Below are 13284 nucleotides of genomic sequence, written 5' to 3'. Positions count from 1 at the left end.
TTCCTAGGGGCTTTAGGTAGCTACGCTCACATTTAATTAACAGGGAAGATCATATGACATGTTTGGGCTTTGCAGAGCTTTGTAGCGTTAATGGACGCTACACAGAACTTCGACGAGTGTGTAGAAATCAAAAAACTACGAGATTGGAGCTGTTACAATTCTAGAGTCCTCCTACAACTCTTGATACATAGTATATGTCAGCACATACCTAATAGAGGATAACCGATCGTTTAGGTTCCCGGGAAGTATCTACATTCATATATGCACGGCTCCGTGCTTCGAAATGTTGGCGTTCACGAGACGTGCGATGAGCTTCAGGTCATGGGGGTAGTTGGCATGGGAATCCGTTCCAAAATAGGTTTGACTTTGTCACTTTCCGGGCTGTTGTTTGCAACGCGGCATTATGACAGTTATATGACGTAAGTGTTTGCGGGTTATTATTTTTTTCTCAAGACCCGCCCCTTCTAGAGAATGACTATCAGGTGGGCTTTGTTTCGAAGATTTAAGATTGGTAGCTGTTATTTTAAAGCCCCTGTACCAGAATAGAGGCGTTGTCTCTGTTACATAGGAAAGGAACGAATCGCTAAACTGAGAACAAATGCAATCTTCCGTTTGCTGGTGCACCAAGTCTTACGTGGATGTGACCCAGCTCGGGCTGGCTCATGGTGAGTGGGTTGCACAACCCCTTCTGCGGGGGATAGTTTACAGGCACGTTGCCTTAGATAGTAGTTCAGCAGTAAGAGTTGGCTCGCGCACGAGCTGTTTGAGTGCATGATAGAGAGAGGCGTTTTTTTTGTTGAGGTCAGTGTAGTCTAAACGCTTCGGCTAGTTAACTTGTGAAGAGAATCACCACTGTCCATTGTGAGTCAGCGTCAGTCGCCGGAATCTCTTGCACCGAGTTAAATAGGCACTCTAAAGTAGAGATGGATAAAACGCGTGTATTTGCCCATTTGCATTGGGGAGACTTCATGCACAAATTCTAAAGTAGCCAACTGGGTGGGCCCTCACCAGCTACCTGAGATTGGTGTGATGGAAGGATTACAGGCCATTCACCTGGGTCCATACTAGAAGTGATCAGTTCGCGAACGTGCACAGATAAGACGCATTGTGAGGCAAACATTCCATAACTCCTAAAGTGGCAGTCAAATACAAATGCGCCAACCTTGGCTTTTATATTGTTCAAATCAGTTTGTGTGACCACACCTTCTGTCTCTATGCCGCTTGCGCAGGATTGGACAACCAGGGTATGAATCAAAACAGTGTTGTTATGGACAAACTGTGCTCAGAAGCAGGTGATCGGAGTATTGTGTGAACTAATCTGTTGCTCAGAACAGGTGAATCGTTTGTGTGAAAGTTGTACTCGGCGCTTATCACTTTGTTGCCACTAAGGAGTAGTAGGAAAGAAAAACTACTTCAAACTGGAGGATGGCCTCACGCTGCCTGTGTGCTCAGGCGCCACAATGGGAACATGCATTCACACCCCTTTCTTCTTCCCACATTTTGTGGTTACAGCCTGAATTTAAAGATATGGATGTCAACACACCCCATAATGTCAAAGTGGATTTTTTTTTATAGATGTGTTTTAAAAAGTGTTCGAATGAAAAGCTACATTTTATTGATAAATAATTCAACCTCTTTTTCCCAGCCTAAATAAGTTTGTTTGCTTAAGTCACAAGTTGCAATGACCACTCTGTGCAATAACTGTTTAATATGATTTATAAAGAACTACCTCATCTCTGTACCCCACACATACGATCTTAAGGTCCCTCAGTTGACCAGTGATTTCAGATTCAACCTCAACGACCAAGGGAGGTTTTCCAATGGATGCCAAATGTGGAGTTTTTTAAATGGCCTGAATATGAAGCCAGTACCACTCATAGTATTTTCACATGGTGGAGGCTGCATCATGTTATGGCTATGCTTGTCATCAGCATGCGAACAATAACCTAACAACAAGGCAATATACACAGGAGTTGCTTACAAGACAAATTGAACGTGTCCTGAGTGGCCTAGTTAGGGTTAACTTAAATCTGCTTGAAATATATGGCAATACTTAGAAATAATGGCAGTCTAGCAGGCATAAAATGGACACCTGCCAAATGAGAGTAGGTTTAGTGTATTGGATGGCTACGAATGCTTTATTTAACCAGCCACATTTGCGGGTGGTCCAATGGCAGGGCTCTAATGCGAGCATTACATTGTGCGAGTAGAGTTGAGTAAGTGACGAGTTGCGATTCTACTAGAAAAATGCTGCATGCTTAGGCTTTTCAATGTCATAGGAATCTGGTTTTGTAGTTTTGGACAGCGCACCTACTCATCTAACGTAGTGTTTAGAGACAAGCGAGAGTAATAGTAGGGTGTTCCTTTGACGATACTGATGAAGGGTTACAGAGATAGCCAAGCAGGCCAGGCCTTTAGAGTTGTGGATCAGTCTGGTGAGGATACAACACAACATAAACTAAAGCTTAGCCCAAGTAATCAGCAATGAAGACTAATTCATTGAGAAAGTATGTGTTTAATCAGGTGTGTGGTGTGTGTTTGTTGAGAGCTGGACTGAAAAGACAGACATTTATGAGATGTTGAAAGATGGTGACAGAAAAAGGTGATGTCCCTCATTTAAATGTTCAGAGAACTTGTGTAACAGCATTATTGTAAGAGAGCGAGGCAAATATTTGCTTAAACCAAAGTATTCTAAAGAGCTACCACGTTAGTAACGTTAACAGACACCTACACTCTTACTGTTGGTTTGATGCCAATGACAGATTATGCCCCATTACGATACCAATTAAGATATTTAAAACCTGTATGGAATTTGTGAATGCATAGTTCATGGGCCCACCCTGCAACACTATTTTAATTGGTTATAGGTAATACTTTATTTTTGCTACTATATTTTGTTGAACGTGTAGAAGAGTAACACCACTGTTACACTAACTGGTTGATCAACTTTGTTTCTACGTCATTCTATCTACAACAAACTCTATGTGGGAAAATTATTGGATTTGCAAAAATGTCATCAATGTAAGGGAATTTTCGTAATTTCACTTAAAATCAAACTAACGTTGAACTGACATCTGTTCACAGTAGGTAACAGCTCAGTTGTTTATTGATATTAGTTTTAGTCTGCTGCTTCAACTGATAGCGAAGAAGACCCTTTAGTCACATCTCAGGGTGCCAGTTCAAGCAAACATTTTTTGCCCAATGACCAATCAAAACCTGCCCAAATGACCTGAAACTAGGCCTATTTTATTTTTTACAGCAAGGAGGAGTTGCCATATCTATACATGAGCAATTTTTCCTACGGGTATCAAGGTAATTAATGTCATTAACTTTTAAAGAAATAAGAGGCAAAATTTGGTGTTCCTCAAAATAATTTTGCAAGCTGTGACATGACGTAATAAAGGAATTTGAATGGACAAGCAAAGAATTTGCCCTTATTAAACTTGCCAGATCATTTTCCATCAATGGATGTCGATTTTTAACTTGCTTGATTGTTTAATTAATCATAAGGCACAAGGAGGTATGTATATTGCCAATATACCTCGGTTAGGACTGTTCTAAGCGCAACGTAGAGTGCCTGAACAGCCATTTAGCTGTGTTATATTGGCCATATACCCACAAGCCCCGCGGGTGCTTATTGCTATTATGAACTGGTTACCAATGTAATTAGAACAGATATAAAGTAACTGTTTTGATATACCTGTGGTATATGTCTGGCTAATGGAACCCTGACCTGTTCACCGGACGTGCTATGTCCCAGACCTGCTGTTTTAACCCTCTAGAGACAGCAGGAGCGAGTGAGATACTCTTAATGATCGGCAATGAAAAGCCAACTGACATTTACTCCTGAGGGCTGACTTGCTGCACCCTTGACACAACTGATTATTATTATTTGACCATGCTGATCATTATGAACATTTAACATCTTGGCCATGTTCTGTTATAATCTCTACCCGGCACAGCCAGAAGAGAGCTGGCCACCCCTCATAGCTGGTTCCTCTCTAGGTTTTTCCTAGGTTTTGGCCTTTCTAGGGAGTTTTGTTTAGCCACGTGCTTCTACACCTGCATTGTTGCTTGTTTGGGGTTTTAGGCTGGGTTTCTTGTACAGCACTTGTAACTCTCTAGTCACCCCAAAACCAATTCTTCCTTTGGACGCCTCTCCTTCCAGTTCTCTGCTGCCAATGACTGGAACGAACTACAAAAATCTCTGAAACTGGAAACACCTATCTCCTCACTAGCTTTAAGCACCAGCTGTCAGAGCAGCTCATAGATTACTGCACCTGTACATAACCCATCTACATTTAGCCCAAACAACTACCTCTTTACTACTGTATTTATTTATTAATTTATTTTGCTCCTTTGCACCCATATTTCTGTCTCTACTTGCACTTTCTTCCACTGCAACCAACAATTCCATTGTTTTTTTAACGTTTTTATTTCCTTGCTGTGTGTATCACTTCGCCTCCATGGCCTTTTATATTTATTTATTTATACATAATATTTGTTTGCCTTCACACCTCCCTTATCTCACCTCACTTGCTCACATTGTATAAGACTTATTTATTTTTTTCCCTGTATTATTGACTATATGTTTGTTTTACTCATGTGTAACTTGTGTTGTTGTATGTGTCGAACTGCTTTGCTTTATCTTGGCCAGGTCGCAATTGTAAATGAGAACGTGTTTCTCAATTTGCCTACCTGGTTAAATAAAGTTTAAAAAAAAAAAAAAAAAAAAAAAAAAAAATATCAGCTGATGTAAGAAGGGCTATTAAATACATTTGATTTGATATACCACTGTTTTCAGCCAATCTGCATTCAGGCTCAAACCAGGTTTATATTTGTAAATAAATCCCCTTTCAGCATGTGCATAACTATAGATACATCTGTCATGAGTTTGAGATAAGTTGGACAGAAGATCTCAATCTCTGAGCAAGAAACACTTGGATAACATAAACTAATGTTGGTCTATTTTCTGGCAATTGTTCTCTTATGCGCTAGATGTTAAGACTAAACTGTTATAAATGGCCCTTTGTGAGATTTACTTGTCTTCTCAATAGGCGTAGGACCCAGACTAAAATCTGGGTTTTATGATTCTATTAAATGCCATAGTTTGCTTAGATAAAGTCAGGTAGTCTAATAGGCCCACATCTCATTTCAGTCTACAGGTAGCAGACTAGATGTAAACTGAACGATTTAGCAGCTTACTTAGTTAAAATGGAGCAGACTACTCAATATGCTTGTCAACAGCCAATGTTTTTTTTTTTTCTGTAGCCTAATCTGAACTACTGTTAAATCAATCTAATGTGTTCATAAGACATCCTTTTTTAGGCTTACAACATACAAATCTGAAGTTTATATGACCATTTTCATTAATTGGTTTGGCCAAGCTCCAGGTAGGCCCTAAATGTGGACAAATTATATATGTTGCCTCTGTTAGCACATCACGTAGCCTATTACACGATACAGCCATCGCAAATCTACAATATCACTGGAGTCAATCAACTTACTGTGGCCACCTGTCGTATGCTACGGCCTTCCGTGGTGAGTGGGCAAACAATTTAATAAATTGGGTCTTACAATACTTAGTTTGTTGTTGTTGTAATGCCTGGTGTTCTTTATGACCAGCATTGAGATTAGAATGTACAGTAGTCAGATTAGGCTACACGAAAAAAAAGAAACATTGGCTGTTGAAGCATATTGAAGTTAGTCGCTCATAGATTAAACTAAGTAAGCTGCTAAATCGTTCAGTTCTTACATATTAGTCTAGGCTACTGATAGCCTGAAATGAGATGTGAGGCCTATAGACTACTGACTTTTCAATCGTAAGCAAACTTGGCGATTTAGTTAGAATCATCACCCAGTATTTTAGTCTGTGTCCTATCGCCTTATTGAAATGACAAGTATCTCACAATGGGCCATTTATATCGTTTAGTCTTAACATCTATGCGTATAATGAAGTAACATTGGCCACAATAGCTAACATTAGTTAATGTTTCTCCAAGTTGTTCTTTGCTGCAAGATTGAGATCTTTCTGTCACACTTATCTCAAACTCATGACCAGATGTATCGTATAGTTATGCAATGCTTCAAGGGGATTTAATTTACAAATTAAACCTGGTTTGAGGCCTTGAATGCAATTGGCTTTGAAACAGTGGTGTATATCAATCAATGTATTTATTATAGCCCTTCTTAACATCAGCTGATATTTTTTTTTTTTTTTTTTTTTTTTTTAAACTTTATTTAACAAGGTAGGCAAAATTGCAACACGTGTCTCATTTACAATTGCGACCTGGCCAAGATAAAGCAAAGCAGTTCGACACATCAAACAACAAGTTAACATTGGGAGTAAAACAAACTCAGTATGTCAATAATATCAGTGAAAAAAATAATAAGTCTATAATCATGTGGCAGATGTGAGGCTGTAGGGGATAACGGGAGGTGAAGGCCAAACAAATTATGTATATAATAATAAAATATAAAAGGCCATGGAGGCGAAGTTGAGTACAACACAGCAAGTTAAGATAAAACACGTTAAAAAAAATGGAATGGTTGGCTTTGCAGTAGGAAAGACAGTTGCAAAGTAGGAGACAGAAAGTAAGGGGTGCAAGTAGGGGGAGCAAAATAAATAATAAATAAATACAGTAGGTAAGAGGTTAAGTGTTCGTTTGGGCTAAATTGTAGATGGGGTTATGTACAGGTGCAAGTAATCTATCGAGCTGCCTCTTGATCAGGCTGGTTGCTTAAAGTAGTGAGGAGATAGGTGTTGTCCAGTTTCAGAGAATTTTTGTGTTCGTCAGGTCAGTCATTGGCGCAGAGAACTGGGAAGGGAGGCTTGTCCAAAGGAAGAATTGGTTTTTGGGGTGACTAGTAGAGATATATTCTCAAAGTGTGTACAGAAACCCAGCGCTATATTAACGCCAAACTAGCAAGCATCAGGTGTTAGCAGCTACAGTGGCCCTAAACTAATATCTTCCCTAGCTAAGGCCAAAACTAGGAAGCAAACCTAGAGAGGAACCAGGCTATGAGGGGTGGCCAGTCCTCTTCTGGCTGTGCCGGGTAGAGATTATAACAGAACATGGCCAAGATGTTTAAATGTTCATAAATGATCAGCATGGTCAAATAATAATAATCACAGTAGTTGTCAAGGGTGCAGCAAGTCAGCACCTCAGGAGTAAATGTCAGTTGGCTTTTCATAGCCGATCATTAAGAGTATCTCTACCGCTCCTGCTGTCTCTAGAGGGTTGAAAACAGCAGGTCTGGGACAGGTAGCACGTCCGGTGAACAGGTCAGGGTTCCATAGCCAGACCATATACCACAGGTATATCAAAACAGTACTTTATTACTGTTCTAATTACATTGGTAACCAGTTCATAATAGCAATAAGGCACCCCGGGGGCTTGTGGTATATGGCCAATATAACACAGCTAAATGGCTGTATCCAGGCACTCTACGTTGCGCTTAAGAACAGTCCTTAACCGAGGTATATTGGCAATATACCATACCTCCTTGTGCCTTATTGATTAATCATAACAATCAAGCAAGTTAATAAATCGACATCCATTGATGGAAAATGATCTGGCAAGTTTAATAAGGGCAAATTCTTTGCTTGTCACATTCAAATTCCTTTATTACGTCATGTCACAGCTTGCAATAATTATTTTGAGGAACACCAAATTTTGCCTCTAATTTCTTTAAAAGTTAATGACATTAATTACCTTGATACCGGTATGAAAAAATTGCTCATTGTATAGATATGGCAACTCCTCCCTTGCTGTAAAAAATAAAATAGGCCTAGTTTTCAGGTCATTTGGGCAGGTTTTGATTGGTCATTGGGCAAAAAATGTTTGCTTGAACTGGCAACCCTGGATGTGACTAAGGGCGTCTCTTCGCTATCAGTTGAAGCAGCAGACTAAAACTAATATCAATAAACAACTGAGCTGTTACCTACTGTGAACAGATGTCAGTTCAACGTTTAGTTTTGATTTAAGTGAAATTACGATAAAATTCCCTTACATTGATGACATTTTTGCAAATCCAATAATTTTCCCATCATAGAGTTTTGTTGTAGTAGAATGACGTAGAAACAAAGTTGATTCAACCAGTTAGTGTAACAGTGGTGTTACTCTTCTACACGTTCAACAAAAATATAGTACAAAAATAAAGTATTACCTATACCAATTAAAATAGTGTTGCAGGGTGGGCCCCATTGAAACTATGCATCAACAAATTCCATGACAGGTTTTTAAATATCTTAATTGGTATCGGTAATGGGCATAATCTGTCATTGGCATCAAACCAACAGTAAGAGGTTAGGTGTCTGTTAACGTTACACGTGGTAGCTCTTTAGAATACTTTGGTTTAAGCAAATATTTGCGCTCGCTCTCTTACAATAATGCTGTTACACAAGTTCTCTGAACATTTAAATGAGGGACATCACCTTTTTCTGTCACCGATCTTTCAACATCTCATAAATGTCTGTCTTTTCAGTCCAGCTCTCACAAACACACACACACACAGCCTGATTAAACACATACTTTCCTCAATGAATTAGTCATTGTGATTACTTGGGCTAAGCTTTAGTTTATTGTGTTGTACCTCACCAGACTGATCACACAACTCTAAAGCGCCTGCTTGTCATCTCTGTAACCCCTTCAAAATACAGTATCAGTCAAAAGTTGACACCTACTTATTCAACGCGTTCTAAAACCCTTGAATGAGTAGGTGTGTCCAAACTTGACAAACTATACTTTGAAAACAGCCACTGCAGCATTTTTCTAATAGAAATCGCAACTCGCACTTACTCAACTCTACTCGCACATGTAATGCTCGCATTAGAGCCCTGCAAATTGACCACCCGCAAATGTGGCTGGTAAAATAAGCATTCGTAGCATCCAATACCTAAACCTACTCTCATTTGGCAGGTGTTCATTTTATGCCCTGCTAGACTGCCATTTTTAAGTATTGCCATATATTTTCAAGCAGATTTAAGTTAACACTAACTAGGCCACTCAGGAACGTTCAATGTTGTCTTGGTAAGCAACTCCTGTGTATATTTGCCTTGTGTTTTAGGTTATTGTCCATGCTGATGACAAGCATAGCCATAACATGATGCAGCCTCCACCATGCTTGAAAATACTATGAGTGGTACTGGCTTCATATTCAGGCCATTTAAAAAAACTCCACATTTTGCATGCCATTGGAAAACCTCCCTTGGTCGTTGTGGTTGAATCTGAAATTCACTGGTCAACTGAGGGACCTTACAGATAATTGTATGTGTGGGGTACAGAGATGAGGTAGTCATTTATAAATCATATTAAACAGTTATTGCACAGAGTGAGTCCATGCAACTTGTGACTTAAGCAAACAACTTATTTAGGCTGGCAATAAAAGAGGTTGAATATTTACTCAAAATGTCAGCTTTTCATTCGAACATTTTTAAACACATCTATAAAAAAAATCCACTTTGACATTATGGGGTTGTGTGTGACATCCATTTTAAATTCAGGCTGTAACCACAAAATGTGGGAAAAGTAAAGGGGTGTGAATGCATGTCCCATTGTGGCGCCTGAGCACACAGGCAGCGTGAGGCCATCTCCAGTTTGAAGTAGTTTTTCTTTCTACTACTTCTTAGTTGGCAAACAAAGTGAAAGGGTGCATACTGCCAGCTAGAGTGATTGAACAGGTATAAAGCCAAGGTTGGCGATTGACTGCCACTTATAGTTATGGAATGTTTGCTCACAAGCATAATTCCTTGACTGATCACTCCTGATGACCCAGGTGGAATCCTGTAATCCCTCTTCACACATAGGAAGGCCCACCCAGTTGGCTACTTTAGAATTGTGTGGAAGGTCTCAATGGCAATGCCAAAACAGGTTTTATCCATCTAGAGTCCTCTAACTCGGGTGGCAAATTCCCACAACACTGACTCACATGGACAGGGGTATTCACTTTCGCCGGTTACAAGCAAGGTTGACACACTGATCTCAAACAACCTCGCTAGCTAACAGCTCGGCTGACTATTTTTAGGCAACCCTGGAAGCCCCACTAAGGGTTGGTTACATCACAAAAAGCCGGCTGGCACAACAAGACTGTGCATTGGTTGTTTATTTATACAGGAACGAATGTAGGGCGCTTAAAGATACCAGCCGATTAAACTCAACTCCACAATAGTGTGGGCGGACTGGAGAAAAATAATAACCCGCAATTACTACGTTATACTGTATAATGCCGCGTTCAAAACAGCGGAAAAACTGTTTTGAACGGTCATCCAACTCCAGACCTGAAGCTCATCGACGTCTTGAACACGGCATAATTGGGTGTTATTCTTTGTGTGCTGAAAATCAGTAGTTTGATAGAATGTCGCTCAACTCCATTGTAAATCGTGGAGTTGGTTAGCTACATACCTACAAGCTGCAAAGCCACATGCATATGTCTTGCATTGAAATTAAATGTGTGTTGCTAGCTAACTGATAAGGCAACAGTCCTATGATGTTTAGCTATAAATAATATATATTATATGAAAATCAACATGAAGGAATATGTGCTGCCTGCCTACTGCCACGACCACCATCCCCCACGTTGGGGTCCAAGGACAAGTTTACTTTATATCGAAATAACGTTAGCCAACTGACAACGTTATATAGACAATAAAACTATAATGCATCCCAACATAATAAATCCACCCAAACAGACTGGCGAGCAAGCTGGAACGAAAGCTCAGGCCAACGATTCCGACATTTCAGCCAGCGGAGGCCTCGACTGCTCTGTAAATCCACCGAGTCATGCTAGCTAACGTTAGCTAGGGAAGACTGCCATTCCGACATCTAGTTAGCTAACGTACTGTACTAGATATAGCAATACAGCTACGGCGTTGCTTCCCAACTATACATGACATGATCATATTGCAGTAGCTAACTACCTAATGATCAATAATATATGATTCAACAATATATCCCACGTTAGCTATCGAAATGTGGTTCTTCGCAAATCACCACTATATCTTACTAGCTAGCTACCGTTAGCACTTTGTCATGTCTTTGTTCATGCCACTCTTCCTGTTTTGGCAGTTTAAGATGAACAAATACTTTCGGTACACCAATAACTAGTTACCTACATCTAACGTACATTAAATAAAATGGATGCCCATTTCGACAGACGTTGGTTGCTAGCTACGTTAACCATATAAAATATTCGAGGTTGAGGTTGCCTCGAAATGATCCGCACATCACACTCTCGTCAACCATCATCGACCACGCTGATCGAACTCAGATGGTTGCCGTTTTAGGTAGCTAGTTAACATTAGTTAGCTGGCCAGTTCTGTGGTGGTTACAGTAACTCCAATGTTCCCTAACGGTTGTTTTCCGCGGTGAAACTGTTCTGACCCCCCCTGAAGAAAAAGCTAGATATGGCTAGTTAGCGTCACGTATTTTCACTTCGTGGACAAAAACAGTAAATTACCTAGCTAACGACGTTAGGTAGCCAGCCGTTTGCCCTTAATACTTCACCATACATTAATTAAACTGGATAAAAATAGCTTAGACTGATCTGTATAGTTAAGACATTTTACCTTAACTAGTAAAAGTAAAAACTAGCTGGTTGTAACGTTAGCTAGCTAATACATTTTTGATATCCTTTCACACTCACAGTAAACAACTGTTAGTCATCTAAATTACAGTAGCTAACATTGGCTGGCAAATATTTTTAAAGGCATTTCACTTACCTTATCGGTGTAGTTTTATAGTAGCTTAATTGAATAAGAGGGTTCTTGCTCCGTGGGTCGTTCGGTGTTAGAAAAGCCCTGGCAGACTCTCCGTTTCCCCTTTCTGCGATTCTAAGGGCTCCGTCAGAGTTTAATCCCACCAGCTGGCTAGCCTAGCTACTGTTTTCCATCGGTTGGGCGTTTGTTGCCTTAGTAAGAGGAGGAGTGGCAATACACGTCATGGAAGATAGCGACCCTATGGTTGGAGGAGAGGAAAGTAGGGGCATCCCTTTTGGTCGTCGCTAATATTTTAACACATACAAGACAAATGTTAGCTACAATGTAACCATTGTGAAGATAGTCAGTGGATGTTTTGGAAATCAGTGAATTTGAGCAGTCAACGCCCCCAAAAAGCATCGGTAATTATTCGTCATCGTTTTTGCATCAATTGTGGCTTAGACACGGTGTAACAACAAAACAACGGAGTAAACAATGACTGTATATTAGGTAAGTAAATCATGTCGAACTTGAGTAATACCTTGTTTACGTTACACAATGTCATACTAATGTTAGCACTGACTCCAGTAAAGAAAATAATATTGTGTAGTTTAATTTCAGTAATGGCATTGAACAATCATTTGAAACTACACGTTGAACAATAACATCAAGAAAAGGAAAAAGAACAGAACAAGACAATATAAAATGAGGGTTATCAGGGCCCTAGCCTTTGAGGACCTAAGTGAGAGAAAATTTTTGCAGTATTACAGCGAATTTCCTGTAATTCTACCCATTCTGCCACGGGTGGAGATAAGTTAAGTAAATTTCCTGCAAATCTACACATTTTGACTGGTAAATTAGTGTGTCACAGAGGCTCTCCACACTGCCAAAACTGACACTCCTCCGTTCTCATCCTGCTAGATCTATCCGCTGCCTTCAACTCCGTGAACCATCAGATCCTCCTCTCCACCCTTTTAGGACTGGGTGTCTCAGGCTCTGCTAACTCTTGGATTGCATCCTACCTGGTGACGTGGAGAGGATCTGTGTCTGCATCAAGTACTCGCACTACTGGTGTCCGCAAGGGCTCAGTTCTAGGCCCCCTCCCTCTGTCTATACACCAAGTCACTCGGGCTCTGTCATATCCTCACATCAGGGATGGGCAACTTTGATGGGGGTGGGGGCCACAAACAAATCTGAACTCATCATGAGGGGCTGCAATTGCGCACAGGTCTGCGTACCCAGATCCATACCCCCAACATTGCAAGAAAAACATGTGGCCCCACTCTTGACAGCAGATAAATAAATACATTTTTTGCAATCTACACGTTTTTTCCATGAGGTGGAGACAATGTTACTGTTTTAAGGCAAGTTTGCTGCCATTCTACTAATTTTGCCATAGGGTGGAGGAATTGAGCTGTTTTACAGCAAATATTCTGCCATTCTACACATTTTGCCATGGGGTGGAGACAATGTTACAGTTTTAAAGCAAGTTTTCTGCCATTCTACATATTTTTCCATAGGGTGGAGAGAAATGTTTACAGTTTTTAATATATATCTGAGTGAGACTGATTCTGTTAGTCTATGGGGGC

At 40.1% G+C, this 13284-nt stretch overlaps 1 long non-coding RNA gene across 1 annotated transcript; it reads left to right on the top strand.

Annotated features, from left to right (window-relative positions):
- Positions 1–12125: 12125 nt before the first annotated feature.
- LOC139027749 (uncharacterized) lies at positions 12126–13017 on the top strand. Its single transcript, XR_011479871.1, has 2 exons — positions 12126–12205; positions 12617–13017. It is a non-coding gene; the product is annotated as an uncharacterized lncRNA (long non-coding RNA).
- Positions 13018–13284: the final 267 nt, after the last annotated feature.

Source organism: Salvelinus sp. IW2-2015, linkage group LG5, assembly GCF_002910315.2.
Source record: "Salvelinus sp. IW2-2015 linkage group LG5, ASM291031v2, whole genome shotgun sequence".
Taxonomy (NCBI): Eukaryota; Metazoa; Chordata; class Actinopteri; order Salmoniformes; family Salmonidae; genus Salvelinus; species Salvelinus sp. IW2-2015.
Note: the sequence above shows the minus strand (reverse complement) of the source record. Positions and strands in the feature narration are given on the sequence as shown.